This window comes from Gnatocerus cornutus, chromosome 1, assembly GCF_029298725.1.
Source record: "Gnatocerus cornutus isolate USDA-ARS CGAHR chromosome 1, icGnaCorn1.1, whole genome shotgun sequence".
Taxonomy (NCBI): Eukaryota; Metazoa; Arthropoda; class Insecta; order Coleoptera; family Tenebrionidae; genus Gnatocerus; species Gnatocerus cornutus.
The window spans coordinates 29,912,699-29,932,741 of record NC_142233.1 but is presented as its reverse complement, the minus strand read 5'-3'; the positions used below and the strand labels follow the sequence as shown (position 1 = coordinate 29,932,741).

Sequence of the window (20,043 nt, the reverse complement as noted above, 5' to 3'; positions counted from 1 at the left end):
GCTCTACCAACATGACGTGGTGTGTTGAAATGCCGCTTTGTCAGGAATATAATGGGCTCAAACATCTGTTGGGAGAAGTATGAGTTGTGCTCTTCTATCGAAACGATGTGACATGTCACCGTCTGCACTTTTCGTTTCAAATTTTAATTTATTCGGCTGGACTGAAATTTATGGTGCCATTATCAAATTATAATTATATTGCTAGCTGATGTTTCTAATTGAATGTGGTGTGCAGTTTCATAATAAATCACATGGTGCTGGTGATAAAAATGTATTCAATGGACTGTGAATAGAATACAATGGAATTTTATCGTGGGCAAGACAAAATATAAAAACCAAATGCATGGAAGGTGGATTTGTTTTGTCAACTCTGTATTTAAACAACCTTAAAATCCCAACATCTTGGAATAATAAAAGGGCTTTGCCTTTCCTTCGTTTTCATTAAATAAACAAATAGGGAATGCCTGAAATTCTTCCTTTTACGTCTGGTTTGGAAATCCGATTTGTGGACACGAGGAGAATGCTAATAAATATCCATGGTCTTAACTTTTTATAAAAACCCTCTTGTCATAACCGAATTTACAAGAATTTCCACATTTTAGTTACCTGGATTTCAGGCTGCACGGTCGATAATTACTTGACAAAGCTCCAAGAAAATTGTTGTATAAATATAAAGTAGTTATAGATATATTTTTAGCGCAAACGCGAAATTAAGTCGTTGCATACCTACCAACACATAATCCTTTTATCGATTACTAAACGGCAATTATGATTTATTATAACACTTGAGCTCTTTTGAAAATAATAAAATTCCGGATATGGTTCAATTAACATTGCAAAATGAATACTTAGCACGTAAGTCATTTCCAGGGCTCACTGATAGGAAATTTAAAGTGAACAATGGCCATATGTTGTGCCCGATAAGCCTCCAGCAGTTTGTAATAAATAATGATTTTACCGATAAGCACAATGCAACCGTTGTGCACCGAACTTCATTCACAGCCGTCATACGCGGCAATTTTCCAATTTTGTATGATTACAGAACGTGAGGATTGGAAGTGGAATAAGCTGTCGGTTTACGAAGTGAAAAAATCATAATTGGCAGCCAGGAAGAGTTGGATCTAGATTAGTCTGTGGTTTACTTCATAATTGATCGAGCCATTAATCAGACAGCTGATAACATGAAAGACGGAATTTTGTAACAATTTTATCGAATATTTTGTAAATAATAAATCGCCACTCATGTACAATGTGAGATGGCAATTAATTCGCTGCTGTCAAAAATGTTTGAATTACTTTTTCCACTTTTAATTGGATAAAAAGAGCTAAATATTTTCTTAGTATGAATAATGATGACCCTGGTTGAGAATTTGTAAAAGCGTGCCTGCAAGTATAATTTAATTACGAAATTAATTTTCGTTTCATAGAATTCGAGTTGTAAAGGTAATCCCCCTTTGATAAAATCGTGAACCGCTGCCCATGGAAACCGTACTTAATTGCATAATTCATTTAAATTTAATGTTAGTGCATTATTTCCCTCTTTAAAACGATTAATTTACATGAAGTAATTAATACGATACGATAATTACACGAAATCATTTTGTGGTAATTTTACAGCAAATTTGCGTAAATCGACAAAGAGATAACCGTGCGTTTTTAATGCTCATGCTAATTATAAAATTATTATTATCGCTCCATTATCATAAATGAATAATTTAGTAGGGATGGTAAAAACTTTAGGTTTCGTGCGGCAACAAAGGAACAAGTCGTCTCAGCAATAAATATTGCAACTAATATTGATCCTTTTGTGCCTTTCTCTACAATTATCTTGCGGTCGCGTAGACTTTGTACTATCCTACAAGGTAGAGTGTTCGTTTCCAGTGGTATGGGTCATATTTGCATATTTACCAGTTTTTCCATTAGAAAAATTGAAGCGAGGCAGCCAAGAGATGTGGCCAAAGCGTAACCGACACGGAATAACTAGATTACGATTGATCTATTGAAGCAAAAACAAGCTCTGGTCGCACAGAATCGCCCATTTTTAACGCAAATTGCTGTTGAAATCAATTCGAAAAATATGCATGGGTCAGTAGCAACGTGAAGATACGATAACAAACACAAATATCTTACGTAATTTGCGTTAATGTGCAGGCAAATGCTCGTCATTTTCATGATTTTAAATTTCCGCTGCCGCTGTACTTTGACCGCGCTTGAATTAAACATTGCTGGTAATTTATATTGCATTTTCTATGGTAGTTTGTCATAAATTCGCAGCTGCAGCAAACAAGCTTTCGAAAGGATTTTCCCACGTTTTAATTGCTAATCAATTTATAAAAACCCACAACTAAATTCTTCACTGTGGGTGACAATAGCTGTGTCATAACACGTTTTAGGGGCAATTTTCTATCAATATCACCACATAAATGCGATATTATACGATAGCTACGAAAAATTGCCTGAAAAAGCCGTCATTACAACACGATGGCAAATCTGTAATGATCTACTTTGGAATTTCTACGAGCTCTTAGATATACGGTTATGGCTCGCGCAGCGCTGCAACGTAAACTGAAATTATCTCCAAGAAGATGCACGAAAATTACTAAATATCATCCAAACTAGAGTTTATTACCAATATTGCAGATGTCGCCAAAAATCGCAAATTCCGCCCATCCCCCATTTCAATTTGCTTATTTGCTTGGTCTGGTGCCAAAGCTGCGTTTATGAAGCGTAACTTCTTGGGACGAAGAGTCGAAATACCAACCAAATAAACAGGTTTAAAAACCAATACGTTACTCTGTCAAACAATACTCGTGCCAAATGGTCCGGAAATGTATTTAGATTATTACCCTTGTTTAGTACCCAGGTGTATGGAGTCGGGCGGAAGCACAAAGCTACTTTCCGAGCATTTACCCCTCCGATGATTTCATTTTTAGCACGTTATTTCGGTTGAAACTTGAACTGTATGACTATCAAGTTCGGGTATCTCGCGACAGTAAAACAAAACGTCGAAGAGGAAGACGCCGAAAAGCCGCGAATAAAACGTAGTCGAGGAGTAGGAAGCAATAAAACCTTGAAAACGACAAGTTCCAGTTTCCATTAGACCGACGACGTTTCCCTTTTTATCGCCCAGATCCAATAACGGAGATTAAAGGCATTGTATAATTCATACTTTAGCCAATTAACCTGAGTTCTGATCTGAATAAATTCATAAGCATAAAAATCCTGGAATGGTATTGGCATTCGCGCGGAGAGATTACAGGCAGGCTCATTGTTTAATAATTCAACAGGATTCATTTTCAGTGTACATTTAGAGAGTTTATGAATTCATTACACCAATTAACCAAATAGTTTGGAAACTGTTAACAGATCCGTTAACACGATAGAAATTCTATGGAACTAGTCTTCCAGTTAATTAGCTTTTCTTTAATCAGAGAATTCGATATTGTTTCAAACCCCATAGAAAAGCATGTTTTATTTCTTTATAATTTATTTACATTATTTAATAACCATAACGGTTTGTGGTATCATTGTTAATTTATAATTTAGAATTCATAATTTAATTATAAAGCGATAAACGTCGGAACACTAAATTTACTATTACGCATTGTTCGAATTACTATACCATAAACCAGAGACATTACATTTACTAGTCATAAAGCACCAAACTGATCAAAATTAAATTTTACCATATTTTTATTTCATTTCATTTTTCAGCTCTTAGCCACATGTAATACATTCAAATTATGATCCCAAATTAACCACTTGTATAAATTGACGCCGAAGTTTAATAAATGACATTATCGATAATCCCTTTATGTTGCGTTTGGGTTGACACTGTCAGAATGCGTCTCTCAACGACATGTAAACTAATTTCCACAGCTAATTCTATTACAACATTTCCGATCAGTCGACATAAAGTGGTTTGAATATTAGAGAAATTACACATTAATTTAAATAAGAGTTTCCACACTCAATAACACGCACTTTCTTGTGGAATTTAATGTCCAGTGGTGGCCTGACAGAATCAATACATTTTAATGTTCCTTGCATGTTTTTATTACCTTTATTACCCAGGAGTGACCTGAAAATTTCGTATTTTATGTTGAATGCTTGTTAATGCATATTTGTGACAACTTCATTTCATAATCATACCGGGAATCAGGCTGAAAAATTTACATTCACGATGGTTGGACTCGGAAAGCTCTAATTATTTTCGTATTAGGTCTGTTTTCCCTCGGGATCAATACAATAATTTTTCGTTCTGAATTCAATTATTCTGGAAATGTACAAGACAATGCATGGGTAAATGTTTTGTTTTCTCTTGTGGGGATTCTATTTGAACCAAGTTTTTGTCTGACGACGGCGTCGTTCCGGAGATGTAGTGAAAATTCACTATCTGCGACGTTAACCGCCTCTAATTAGTTTCGGAGATATCGAGCCCTTGAAACATTTCAGAATTAAAAATTCACTATCCGCAACTTTAAACGCTTCTAGTTCGGTTGTTTATTGACGTATAGGAATATATCGCCCAGTTTTAGATTCTGCGTGAAATGCAGCGTAAAATGAGAAAATAAAAAAATTTAAATCAATTCGAAGAAAAAATAACATTGACAATTAAGCAAGAAAGAATACAGTTGTCTTTAAAAAAACTTCTTCGGCGAAATATTTTGCTGTAACTTTTCCTTGCAAGTTTGCCCCCCGAGTTCGACCCCCCATTTCGATCATTAAAATTCCAAACCCAGATGGCATATTAATAGTCGAAGAACACCCCATTACAGTATCCGCCACATTTTACCAGATGCGAGGGTTTTTTAATTTATCGCACGCCTAATTAATCCATCCACTCGCACAAGCATCAACTTTTTATTGTGTTAGTAGCACAAGTTCAGTGCCATAAATCATCAAAAAACACCAAAGCTGGGGCAATTAATTTAAAAGGTGCTTTTGCATGGCGGGCGCAAAAATTTTCGTTTCCAAGTGGCTAACACCGTTCCGGCTTTAATTAAATGCGACCAGATCTCGTTAGTTTTGGTCAGATAAGGATTAAAGCGCGTTTGATCCTTTTTTTGTGGAGATGGTAAACATGTAAATTTCATCGTATTAGGAATTCAACGTGCGTGGAGTTCGTCTTTCCATTAAATCCTTCAATAAGTGTACAGCAGTGGAAGAATGTGGCGAATGCTGCGACATATGAATGGACCGACTGTGGTGTCCCTGAATCAACAATTCCACTGATGGGTTCTATGATATGGTTTCTACACAATGGAGGTTCTAGGTAGTCATTTCCTCGGCTATCTCATCATCTAACGCTTTTGATTGAATTATGTATTAATCCTCTCTAATTCATGCAATTATATGCCCAGTGATTATTCCCACGACCATGTCTGTAGAATTCTAAACCTACCCCGGAAAGTTAGCACGTTCCAAATTTAATCAACCCGCCCAGGTGTACAAAATTTCCGCGTTAACCTACACGCACCTCACCAAAAACCATTTCTCCTCCAAAGTTAAAGCTTCACACCTGCGAACTGGCTATAAACCATCTTCCAGAACTCGAATCATCCAAATTTACGTTTTCGAATTTAATTGCGCATCCCCTCGCCTTCTTTACGACGCAGGTTGACGGTGAGTTTTACGAGGTGTCAAGTTATCACCCCAACTTTTGACTGCCAATGAAAACGAACTTTCAAGATCTTTCAGGGATTTTCGAAACATCAAGGTAAAAAAGTAATGCCTCCCAAAAACTATTAAGTTTTACCTTGGCCACCCCGCCGTGTGAAAAGTTGAAGTAAATCCGTGAATTGAAAAGCTTAACTTTCAATAAGCTTTCTCTGCACGGGTCCGATATAAATTCGACGGGTTTCAAGTGATATTGAAAATCAACTAGGTCGATAATAACCCTCTGGAAGTCGACCACGTCGAATCCCTTATACATGTGGCCGGAAATTATCCATTTCAACCCTCCGAACATGTTTTGTACGCTAATGCAGTTTTCATTTATTTTATTTCCATCAGTAGTGATGTTCATTTGTAAACGTCGAAAAAAATCCTGTTCCGGAGATATAGGTTCAGTTTCGTAATCTTTGTTCTTGTCGTAAAACCAACACCGATTAGAATAATGATTTATTCTTTGGTTTTAACAGACTTTGATTTATAACTTGTTACAAGGTAACACCGTTGTGTTGTTAGCTTGCGCTTAAACTATAACCACGTTGGCAATAGATAATAAGATGATAACCTTTAACCGACTAAACAGCGGTCTCCTTCATTTTTCATTTGGAAAAAAATATTTTGACACCAAAGACAATAAATTACTTGTCGGTAAGCAAAACCCATTGTTTAATTTACATTCTAAAGTGTAGTGCAATCAATCTGCATCAGATTTTTATATTTAAGAATGATTAAATCATACGTTACCCCGATAAAAACCGCAGCATAACGAGTAATGGTAGAAATCAAAACGACCGCATAAAATAAGACTTTATAGCCAAGACTAAGAACCTTTGGGTGCAAAATGTTTGACGCTTTTCTCGACAGCGACGTTTATAAATTGAGACAGAAATAGTTTAACTTAATTATGCACATCCTAGTGTCATTTGAAGGAAGCTGAGGAGAAAAAGATCACAAATTGGTGGACGTTTACTAAATTAATTAAGTCTCATAAAGATACAGGAAAAAAAAAACCTAAGAAACTGTTAAGCATTTCTAAAGGGACAAAATAAAAAATTAAATAAACAAATATAAATATAAATATAAACAAAAATAAAAATTTCTAAAGCGAAATGGCCTCCTACTTCCATATCTGTCCTTTTTTTCTCTATCAGGTTCAGATTTAGAGATATTGTTAAAAAATGGTTTTCTTTTGTACAAAATTCTATTTTCTTCAGTTTTTCTTAAACATGCAAAGTTTGGGATTGCTCTACAGCGTTTAAAAAAAACAATTTTATAAGCTTTCTAACAACTTATAAAACTCATGGGTAGGCATAGTACTTCCTATGATATTTTAAAAAACTGATGTTATGTCATAAAAAACGCTATTTTTATTGTTTTCCATATGAATTTTTCCATGCGACTCAAGAATTTATTGCATCGATTTTTATTGTAATGCATCATTGAAAATACTGAAAATTTGCCTTTTTGACGCGCTAACAAATGCATTTCTGTCTCTCTCTTTTTGTTATTTTTCGCGATTTCATTATGAACTAAATGCCATTAGATACAAAATCGATAGTTTTAAACACATATAAAAAAATTTAAATGACTTTAATGCCAGCGCAGCCCAGAATAATAAAATTATAAAAAAGTTTTAAGACAAAATTTTTCAGTTTTTCTCAAATATCTTGGCAAAAACTAACTCTCTCGGCGATCTTTATAGTTCGTTGAGAAGCCTATTTCAATACCTTTTTGATGATATATAAAACTAAAAAAATTAAAATGTGAACGCAGTGCACAAAAAAATCATTTTATAAATATTTCCTATTCTTTGTTTTTTTTTCTTGGTTTATTTGTTCGGATCTGTCAAATTTATCCTAGTTTTATTTAGATACATCAAATCTTACAGATCCAATGATTTCTTAATTTATTAAATTCCTTTTCATGCAATTATTCTGTATTTTTGAAATAATTGTATCTTTTTCATCTTATTTTTACTTTCTATGATGCTCCTGCAATAAGAATTTTGCTTTAAATCTTCCTCTTCTTTTCTTCAGAAGACCTCGTGTAATGTGCATGAGATTACGACATCCTTTAAACTCCTCATTCTTTAAATCTTTAGCATGTTTCAAATGCTCAATAAATAAATTAATAGTCTTCAGAAAAAAACTTTCCAAACTATTAAGTGTGCAGTTCTAAAAAACCAATGAATGAAAAAGAGAGTAATTATTTTAATTACTATTATTAAATACAATTGGATTTGTGTATTATCCTTTTTCCACAAAAAACATTTTCATTTGAATACCCATTTTTACGAAATTTTAGGCCATTGACGATAACAACTTCAAGTGTTTTCGTCCTTGGTTTATGATAATGATTTTTTTGCAATGCAGCGATAAACAATAATCAATAAATTACACAATATGTATAGCATATCACTATATCAGTAATTGCGCTTTCCCTACTAAATTCATTGCTATTTCCCACACAATGAAATTTGAAACACAACGCCGCACCCTCTCTCTACTTGTTAGATATTTCTTTTTTTGATCAATTTTTGTTGATTTGAAGTGAAACCTGCTTGGAGCTATCCATCCATGATTACATTTTCTTGTATATCTCTCAGCAGAGCCTATTTTACCCATGGATTTCGATGCTGGAAGTTTGTGTCGTTATTGATCCTTTGCTCGTTGGTGGTAAATTGCAACAATGTCAATCTAAGAGATTTAAGATCTCTGTTAAATACATATTATTACTTCAGTGGAGGTTGTTTTGTAAACAAACGCCGATGTCGATCGTAAAATAAACTTAAATTAATCCGTTCTCGTAAAATGAAAAGTAACAATGAGCGAGCCTTCCAAGTTGGGAAAATGACTCGATAGAGATCCTAGATGGGAATCCATTAAACCATAACCGAGTGTTTGTTCAGTTATGAAAATAACAAGTTAATGGATATTGAAATGGCAGAATTAAAATTGTTTGTACAGTTACATGGTAAATTCCAAGAGGACACATGAACGAGATAATTTTACCCAATTCTTGTAGTTTATTACCCCGGTCGTGTGTTAATTACCTTAACAGAAGTATTTCTTGCTTTAAACTGACTTATGCTCTTTTTACGAGTGTCTATAAATACTATTGACAACTTCACCTGAACGAAATAAGCGAAAAAGCCGTCAGAAGCGGTCCACACTCCAGTCACGACAACAATTCTGACTTTGGGAACGCGAAATCGTGTGATTTCTGTGCATTTTTCACGAGTAACGGCCTCACTGTCAATTCCTCCTTTTTCGCAAATCTTATTAGGCCAAGTTTAGAGCAAATTTACACAACGAATCACGCGATGACGCAAACAGTACGGACGCAAACTTCATCATCCTTCTTGATTGATTCGGAAACTGCCCAAGATGCGGAATTAGAGAGCTTCTGAAAAAGGCGTTGTCCTGAGGATTCGTAATGGAATCTGCTGTTAGGTTTTCAAAGTTGTAATCCGATTATACGCAGCAAAATTTTGAGAAATGATCAGCATCAGCATAATGAGTTTGGGAAATTTTAGCATATCACCACAAGACACTCTCTTTTTTCTTATTCTCGATAAACCTTCACCACTGTGAACCAGATTCTGTAAACACCGTAAAACTTGCAATTACCTGACGAGATTGTCATCGCGTTATTTACTCCAGCTTGAAATAAAATTAAATTGATAGTGACGCTCCAATTTTGTGGCTTCCTTAAGACCTAAGATTTTGATCAGAATCGAATTAAAAGAACAAAATGTGTAGTCCTGCGAAATGTAATAATACTTGTCTCGATAAATTATACGAAATAATCTGTAAATTATAACGTTGTAATATGAACGGATAATTTATTAACGACATAACCACTTTATCATGGCCCTTTCTTTTACACTAGCAACAGTGGGCGGCAATAATGCATTCATGTGAGGCCGTCAGCTCGTAATGAATCTAATTTTAATTTATTGGTGCTATCTATTATGTGGATCCGGACGATTATTATGTTATTATATTAACTTTTTTTGTGGTCATTGTAACACCTGCTCGTCATTCCACTTGTGGCGAATGTGGGCTAAACTAATATGCTAATCAATAATCGATTTTTTCGACGAAACACTATTGTTGCCATGTTCTACGAAATGATGCTGGGAATTTTGCTGCAACGAAAAGGTGACGCAGGTAATCACAGCTGATTTATCACCAAATGATTCATTTTTTAAGTAGTAAATCTCCCACCAGATCCTGGTCATTCGAATGAAGATAACACCAGTCAACACAATTGAGACGAAATTTGTACTGGAGCCGTGAAAATTCATTTCTAATGTAAAATTACCTATTTTGGGGATTCTTAACAATAATTTTTCAAAATTCTGAACAATTTTCCAAAATTCCCTACGATTTTACAAAATTTTAAACGATTCTCCAGGATTATCCCCGTTTATTCAAAATTGTCTGCGATTCTCCGAAATTATTTACAATTCTCCAAGAGTCCAGAAATTCTTTGAGATTCTCTTTGATTCTCCAAGAAATGCTTAGATACTCTACAATTATTCAAAAATTTCCCAAATTTTTTTAAGATTTTTGGAGCTTTCTGTAATTATTTATAAATCTGTGGTCTAAAAGTTTATCGACATTTCCTTTTTGTTTTTAATTTTCTAAAAAATCCTAAATGCTCAATTATTCTGTGCCAATCTCTACAATTGTTGAGGATTCTCCACGATAATCAAGATTCTGAACAATTTTCCCGGATGATAAACGATTCCCCAGGATTATCTGGCATTCTCTGAGATTCTCCAGGCTTTCCATAATTCTCCAGGAGTCTGGGAATTTTTGGGATTCTCTTTGATCCCCCAAAAAATGCTTAAATTCTGTACAATTTATCAAAAATTCCAGGCGATTTCTCTAATTATTCAGATTCAGATTCGGAATCAGGAGGCCATACAACTTTAGAAACAATTTTCCACTTGTCGAGTACAAATTTTTTCTACACGTGTAATTAAAAACTGATGTTGACTTATCGCTTCCTGCTTTGGAGAACAATACGAAAATTTGCCGGTTTTCGTTCCTCTTACAACCTAATCATAGCAAATTATCAGAATTGACGTTTATTGTGCATCTAAACGTTGGCAATCATAAAGATAATTAAACAAGAAGACTATTGAATTGTTGGAACCAATAGTTTGTTTTGTCTCTACAATGGTTAATGGCACAACTCATTAACAGAATACAATGGTCAACTGGCTAATTATAACGGTCAATTTAGAGTTGTCAATAAAATGAGAGGCCTAATTACAATTTGCAATCACCTTAATGATGTTTATTAGTTTGTTTGCAACGTAAATTGGAAACATTTATAGGAAAAAGCACACCTTTGGAGGACAAAAAAGTTTGATTCTGCTGTTTTCAATCGTTGAATTCTAAGCAATTCGCGTTTTTCTTCACAATATGCGAATATGCAAAAACAAGAATTTAATCTTAAACGTCTATAATTAAAGTAATTGATCCATAAATTAAAAAATGACTTGCACAAGTTAACGCGAATGCATTTTTCATAAAATCCAGTCTTTATTAATGACTTTTATATTAAATTAAGTGACCACATGCTAAAGCCTGTTAATATTAATAAACTTCTTATAGAAGAGGCAATTTTTTAATCAGATGTGAACAAATCAAGCGTGTAATTCGTAATGGAATATTTCTTATGTAAATTCGTCGGACCACGCTAATGCTAACCTTAACTCATTCAAATTGAAATTGCACTTAACAGTCATTTGCATTTATTTCGATTCGCGGCGTTTATATCAGTCGACTTTTTCAGTCGTAAAGTAATTATAATTTCTCCAAATCGTCAATTAGCGGGAAACCATTATGGTCTCTTTTATTATCATTAACTCTGATTTTAATAATGTGCCGGTGGCAAAGTTTGGACAGAAAATCAATTGATGTAGAAAAGCTCGTTTCCGAAAACTTTGCAACATTAGAAGGTTCTTTCAGGCGCTTCCTTTCAATCGAGTTTAAAAAACTGTTAAGTCGATAAAAGAACGATCAGGTTAGCGTGTAATCTCCTCAGTTCGATTACCATTACTTTGGAAATTCATGAGTCTTTACATAACAAGTTATTCTCGTAACAAAACCCTTTGACCTGACAATATCAGGTTATGACCCGTGGCCGAAAACACAATGCTCATCCACAGAGAAAATAAAAGAAGCAACGTGTTAACGAACAGCGAAACAATGGATCAGCGCCTTGGTGTTGCTGTCAAACAATAATAAATGATCAAATATTGAAAAATCGAACGCCGAGTTCTGATATGGAAACTATTAGCACGCAGCAATGGAATCGAATCCTCTTTTTACTTCGCAGCGTTTTCTCATTCCTTCAAAATTAGGTTGGATGTTCGAGAAATGTCAGTGGAATCCCAACAAGCAATAACGTCACGGTCTATCGAAGGAATTGGGACGGGGAATCTATGGTAAATGTCAAGACAAGTCGATGAAAAATTAAAAGGTGGCACGATTTTTCATTACAAACTCGCATTAAAAACTTTGCTTGTTAAACTTGCTTCACTCAGATTAATTCGTACAGTTTATGATAACAATGTCGGCGACCATGCCAAAATTATATTGCCGCAAGTACACACACACAAGTTCATTAAAATTAATTACAACTATCACGACGACCGCAATTTATAGCCAGTACGAAGTTACAGAGATTGAAAAGTTCATGCGGTTGCAATGAAAGGGCTATTTTAACTTCACGCACGACGAAAATGAATTAATACTTCTGCTTCAAAATAACTCTTCAGCGATGAAATTTAATATACCTACTACAGCTTTATTAAAATGAAAATTTGGTTAAAGTATGATAAATGGCCTTCTCACAGTTCAAGCTACAATTAAACCCTCGTTTGTAGAAACAAATTAAAAGATTGTTTGTTGATAAAAAATGCGAAAAAGAGGGCTAAGCGCGTCAACATGTTTACGTAAAAATAAGGTGGATTTTTCTGAAGCAAAATTAATTACTTGGAGCTTTGTGTATCTGATGTGCTCGGAAACAATGGTCTTAAAGTCTGAATTAAAAAAGAAAATATATTTGAAATTGGGATGAAGCTTTCAAATAGTCGCACATGCAAAGTTATAAAGTTTAAAGTTATTTTATAGCTTCCAGCTTATAAATTGTTATCCTGTCAGTTTCTCGGTTTTCAAACCCGCAGTTCACAACTTATGATTTTCTTGATAACTAGATTCTGATAATTTTACAAATTACACTATACGACATTTTTCCTGCAGAGAATTTAAAGAGATAAGTTAGGTACCTGTAATAGACACACAAGCAATGATATTGATTTTTTTAATTTAATTGCGCGAAAATAAGAAAAAATGATTTATTTTCTAAAAATCTTTTCAATCTTTTTTTTTCTTGTAACTTCTAAACGATAAGAGATAACAAAGCATTAATTTGTCAGTGCGTCAAAAAGACAAGATCTCTGTCTTTTCAGTGTTGCATTCAAATAAAAAATCAATGGAAAAATTCTTGAGTTACATGCAAACTTGGATATAAAAGTCACTAAACACAGGTTTTCAAAAATATCATGAGAGCGATAAGTAGTTTTAGGTATAGATTGTTTGAAAACTTATTAAATCACTTTTTTTAATAAACTTTTTTTCCAGTGTTATTCATGAATGCCGAATTGCTGTTGCAGCTTGTGATTTGTAAAAGCTCCACATCTCATTTTCTTTTTTTTTCGTGTCTGCTTTTCGTAATCATAGTGAAATTTATTAGCTTTCAAAAGCTTTTCCGCTCCAGCAATTTCCTGAAGAAAAATTTGTTTTACCACACTCTCCAACATTCAATCTAATGGGCAACCGCAGCCCGTATACATTTGTCACGAGAAATTGTGATTTAGATACGAAAAAGAAATGAAATAGTAAATCAATTTAAAAAACCAATTTCTGCCGTGTTCACGAATCAAATATCGAAAGTTGGCGGCTGTATTTAACAGGGGCGAATAAAACTTTACTTCCGACACCGCCTCCGAATTGTAACAAACCCTTTCAACTTAGCAAATTACGATTGTTTCGGCGACAAAAGCACACACAAATTCAAACGATTTCAATCGGAGTTAAATTTTCCGGCGTTACCTAAACAACTTCGGTGTAATTTGTGATGTTAGATTTGGGAAAGTTTGCGATAGCAAAGGGTAAAAAATCCGCCCCTATTCCAAATCAAGTCGATATAACCCCCGCGATTTTTCGTTTTATTACCTCCGGTCTTTTATCGGAGCTTAAAAAAAGAACACTCCAGTTGCACAAAGAGGATCTTTTGTCTGCAGGGTGGTGCTCCACCAAGCATAAATCATTACGGACAACAGGAATAAATTATCAAATGGCTTCGAAACCAACTTTCAGCTTTTGAAATTTACGAGAAAGATGATTTGTGCGACGCTAAAATAGTAGCGACTCTTTTAGCTACACTTGCAAGATAACGCTGTAAATTTAGTAGTAAAGTAGTTAAGTGAAATAACTTGGCTTCTGAAACTGAAATAGATGGGTTCGAGAGGACGCTGAACGGAACCATGTGCGGGGTTTCCTTCCTAGATCCGGACCTGGACAAAGTAATTTAGTTTCACCACCTTTTAACAGCAAGGAAATGCATAATTGAGTTCCCAACGAAATCTTTGTGGAATAATTCAATTATTATTCCACTCTATACAAAGATTAATTCACTAATTGAATCAAGAACATGCAAATGAACAACTCTATCACAATACAAATCTTCTGATAACTCCAACTGAAGGATGACACTCATTTCGGAATAATCTATGAACTTTACGAAATGACAGTCTATTAATACAAACAAGTGAAATGTTTACAAGGCGAGCAATCTATTTTTGTCTGTAAACACCAAAATAAAAGATTACAATTGACGCACCGTGCGTTACAAATATTAGCCTTTAAGGAAAAGGAATCAGCAGGTAATCCCCTCTAGAAAACGAAAACAATAAATAAATTCTAAAGCCGATTTAGCACAACACGACGCGATTTTCCCGCACATTGTTCACACAAAAAGTGTAGACAATAAAACGCACGATAAAAGATAATGAGGGTTGGAGAATCGCGCCATCAAGTATTTATAACCACCACCCAACGTTCCATATATAGTTTTATAACCGCCTCATTAACTTCTATTTTAGGCAAAATCAAGGAGAACACTTCTTTAGTGGTTGAAGAAAAAGGGTATTCAGGAAGAGGAGTTTTTTTACCCAACAAATGTTTGACAAAAACTGACGCGTTCTCGTAACTTCTACCTTGAAGTTTCAACTTATTTTATAGCTTCCAGGTCATAAGCCGTTAACTTGTCAGATCACAAACTTCCGAGATTTTTAATCTGTTTCTCAGGAGCCTGAAATTTCACGTCGGGCTCGAATTTTAACGACGCAGGTTGTTCGAAGATATAGCATATCCATATCAGTTAGAGGCTTATCTAATTGATTTGATTTTAAATTATAAAGTTCAATGCTCGAACTTCAGTCTCTCAAAATGTTTTGAATTTTAAGGATTATTTGCCCCAACTGGTGGTAACAATTCACTGAATAGTAATGGCAAAATACAATTTTTTTTTATTACTTCTTAGAAAAATTCGGACTATAGAGCCGTGAAAAGATCTCATTTTCACCAGTTCCAAGAAAAGTTCGTTTTAACAAGTATGTAGTATATTCACAGGTTTTATTCAAATCGCAAAATTCGAATTATCGAGACTGTATCTGAAATAAATAAATTTTTTGTCAACGATTGTGCTTATCTTTTTGAGGGCTTGACCGAGTCGTGTTCATTGGCACGTCTGCACATGATATCAATAATTCCAATAACAGGGTGTTTGGGATGTTGGGTGCCAAATTTAGATCTTGCTAAAATAAGTAAAATACTCCTAGCATTTAACAGCATTTTCGGTTTTAAGCAAACGTAAATGAATTCGCGCAATTTTAATTCTTTACTCCCATTTGAAGATAATTGGTTTTTACAATAATTATGTATAAATCATTCGCAAATTGAGAGAGATATAAAAATTACCGCAGCTTCATCACTTTCTTGCAAAAAATGATTTTCTTTGTTCATGTTTGAAGTTTTTTGCGGTTTGTTTTGAAATTTTACATAACTACCAATCAATTAATTAGTTAATTGCCGTCTTTCGTCGAGGAATGATTGTCTTATATTCGTGACAGGCTATCGCGGTTTTCCTGTGGCTAAAATGATACATAACATAGATGTAAGTTATGGTGAAGTGCAAGGAAAGTCCTCCTGATGACAGCATAAGGTCCACGATAAGAACTGAAGACGGTACTTTGAGCATTTAAGGTAAGCGGCAGTGGCCCTCAATGAGACATTGATGATGAATTAAATACATTTTGTTATGTAAATAAAACACATCAAAATTGAAAAAAAAATATAGAAAACTGAATGTTCAATTTTATAATCGGTGTAGTCTTCAAGACTCTCATAACTTTAATGTCCAAAAATCGGATCTCAAAATCGGAAAATTTCTGGAACTAAAAATCTCAAAATATCAAATTATTCAAAAACCGGGAATTATGTACTAACTTTCAGATTTAGAGAACTGAAACCCTGAAGATTCGAGAAACTTTCCTGAAGATTCGAGAAACTTTCGGCATTTAAAAGATTAAGAAAGATTAGACACAAGATTAAAATTAGATAATAGCCATCGAATATGAAAATCTGTAAAACTAAAACAAGAATGAGGACAAGAAGAACTAGAGAAATAAAAAATCTAAGAATATCTGAAAAAAGCAAAACTCAAATTCCAGAAACGTGCAAAAATGTAGCCCTAAGAACCGAAGAAGTGTTTTAAAGAAAGTGATTTTGAAACTCTGAGAACCTTGATTTGAATATAAAAATGAAAAATTTCGCAAAGAACATAAAAATTTCCTCATTTTTTAATTAGTTTCCGTCATCATCATGTAATGAAAATTCTAGTAGTGAAAGATAAGACTAATAATGTCGGGAACAGGAAAATGGAATACCTGATATTAAAATGTAGTTACAGCCGCTGTTTTTGCTGTAAACTTGCAGGACGATTTGTACAGCGATAATTCAAATTCCAGGTGACAATGTCGCGTTGAAAAATTAATTATCATCATTATCGAGTCAATTATCCATTACTCATTAGATTTCTACGTTTATTTAATTCCAGGATACTATAAATTATACGGCAATTTATACAAATTCTAGCCTTGCAAGTGTTCGCTGTAATCTAATCTTAAGACACTTTTGATTGAAGAGGGAAAATAAATTCGTTATTTTATTACTTCCAGAGTCGTCACCAAGAATTTAATTGTCTCGGTTACATAAGGACGCCTTACATTTTTAATTTATAGCATCGTAACTCGTTCAAAGTGACATTCAAAAAGTAATTATTAGAGAACTGAAGAGTCAGCCCTATAAAACTACTTGTATTTTATTGATAACGTTCTGTTAATATATTTATGAAGAGAGTATCCTCTATAAAACTTCGTGGTGATCGACAATTTACACGTCAAGCAAGTTTTCGATCATTTGAAATTTTACCTTCAACTTTCGACTGTGGGTGGTAGGTTAAGGTCAGTACAAAAATCATTACCTTCAAGTTTGGCATTGATGGCAGTCGACGATTATTTCTGAACCCACAAATTCGGGAACAAAGTGCTTCTTCGGAGCATAACAAATGTCGACTTTTACTGCTGCAAACATTATTTGTTTTTTTTACGCACGCATAAAATAGTAGTAGGGCTTATTGATTGATTGATAGATAATGGTAGTCAGAACCCCTGACACTCAAACTGTTGCCCCATTCGGCATCCAGCTGTGTGTAAGAGATTTATATTGAAGTTGCGGTACCGCGAACCCCTTTAGAGAACAAAACTTTACGTGGGTACAGAAAACGTGACGTTACGCTTAATAACTCCAACTTTATTCCGGGTTTTTATGTAAAAAAAACTCGAACAAATCAATCACAGCCACAATGAGATTCGAAGGAATCGTTGGAATAACAACGATCCTGAGATATGGGTAAAAATAACAACCCCTCTGCTATAAACGTTTAACGCAATGCGGGAAGATGGTTGTGATCATAATCTTGGATTCTGCCTGTTACTACTGCCCCAAAATGTAAATTATTTTTTTATTTAAATTAAATTGGAGTTGAAAGGAAAAGTCGTAAAAGGGTCATATTTTATTGGGTGAGAGGTGACATAAATCTAGCTTCGTATATAAGATGCACACGAAAGTAAGAAGCCGATCGTAAATGACATAAATTTCTTGGGTATCCATCCGGACAATAGGAACTTGGCCTTAATCTAACATATTGGATACGATGCGGGTGAGTTTAAATAATTTGGGAACAAAAGAACAGACGACTTGTGCCAAAAGGACGATTTATGATTTTTTTTAATCTTGCTAATTGGATAAACTCATCGGTAAATCTCTACGAAGATTTTGGTTTCCTCGGAGTTTCTTGTTTTAGTCCAAATGTTTGTGTAAATAAAACTTTAAATTATTGAGTTTATCAATTTCCCGAAATTTTTATCCTGCTTCCTCCTATCCTATTCATATTTTCAGACAATTGATTTTTCAGCTTCAACTATTCCAATTGAAATTTGCTTTTGAGCTCCCGGATAAATGCCTTGGAATCTAATCCAATTTAATTTTCAAATAATTTGGAATTTACTTCAAACATTCCAAATTTATCCTTGAACTCAACTTATTAAATTCAAACTTGAAGCCAATTTTGTACTTATAAGATTACAATCTTTAACTATCCTAACAACGAAAGATTCAGAACCAATTTCACCACCGCCAAGTTGCGATGCGAAATTTTAAATAAAAAAACTAACCAAAATTTCCCCTTTCCTACTTAATTTCGGAAAATTTTGTCAAATTTCTAATAGCTTTGATCCTCAGATAATGTCGTTTGGATGGAATTTTCTCAAACTATCATCTTCTAGTTTATTTTTAAGGATTTGAAGTGATAGTGTGTTATCTAATCAGACTCATCAGATACTAAAATGTCTAATATCACATTAGTTTTTATTATCCATTTTGTAAAAACTAAATGATAGACAACTCATAAAGTTCTATTTTATTAACGTTTTAAGTGTGCAGAGTTGTCTATTTCTATCAATTAATTAGAGATTAGGAAAATTACATTTTGTAACATCCTAAATTCAGAAATTTTTTGTTGTCAATGTTTGCAGTACTTTTCACCGAATAACTGCTTTATAATTTCTGAAACGAGCTGGTTTCAAGCTCGTGACGCAAACTTGCGTCGATGCAGCCACTAAGACATCGATTTAATTAAGTTCGTTAGATGGTGCATTTTGGTTGTTCAAAATAAAATAAGTAAGTCTGCAATAAACGAAAAAAAAAACATGTAAGTGCCTCAATAAAGTTGAATACATTTACTGCCGTAATTTAATTAACATTTCCGCAATTAGTTAATTAAATAAATTAGCTTTATCAAATCCGACTATAAAGATTAAGCGAAAAATATTGCGCCAACTAGTGCGTAGTTCAATGTTTTTAAAAACGTCAACATTACCAATAATAGATTAATAGATTATTGAACACGTCACGACAACCTTTATCAAAGTTCATTACTGTAAATTAGAAAAAAAACACCTCATTGAAGCGTTTATTGGCTTTAGTGGCATCATCTTGTATTTACAAATTTTGAAATTGTCCATAAACTCACCCATTAAAGATAAGATTTAGAGATTTATTACAATAAGGTTTACATTGCAAAAGTCATGTCACAAAAATTTTAACAATATCAGGAAACATCGTTCTCGGAACCAGGAAATGGGATCAAAAACTTGTTACTAATTACAGTACATTAAATAAACATTTGTAGATATCTCGCATGTTTATTATTGGATGTCATAGTCATACTTTCATAATATCCTTCCAATATCCTGTTTGCAATTGTCTTTTATTAGCAACAGTTCGAGTGGTCGGAAATGTGGCAATTAAATAACATTTCGCTTTTTATCTTCCTGTTTATTATTAATCTGGCGATCCATTCTTTGGGTGTATACAGGGTGTGACAGAAAAACCCCATATACTTCCGTCTTTACAACAGCAAACCTCCAACTTCTGACATTTATGTCAATGCTAAGATAATAAAATGTAAACCAGTGGAGGGAATGTACCTGTATTTCTCTTCTTTATTACTCTGTCCCTTATACATAATTTATAACATGTCTTCCTTCATACCTCAAGCTCATAATCTGGACTAATTAACGGCTCACATTTATAATTAGATTTACTTTTTTGAAGTGGGCCCACATTATAATTCAAAAGAAAGGCTCGATTTTACGGTTCCAAA

At 33.9% G+C, this 20,043-nt stretch overlaps 1 protein-coding gene across 3 annotated transcripts in view; it reads right to left on the bottom strand.

Annotated features, from left to right (window-relative positions):
• The window catches only part of fra (neogenin protein frazzled), a 33,032-nt gene that overhangs the window by 12,213 nt on the left and 776 nt on the right, over positions 1-20,043 (bottom strand). The gene's annotated exons all lie outside the window — the stretch shown is intronic.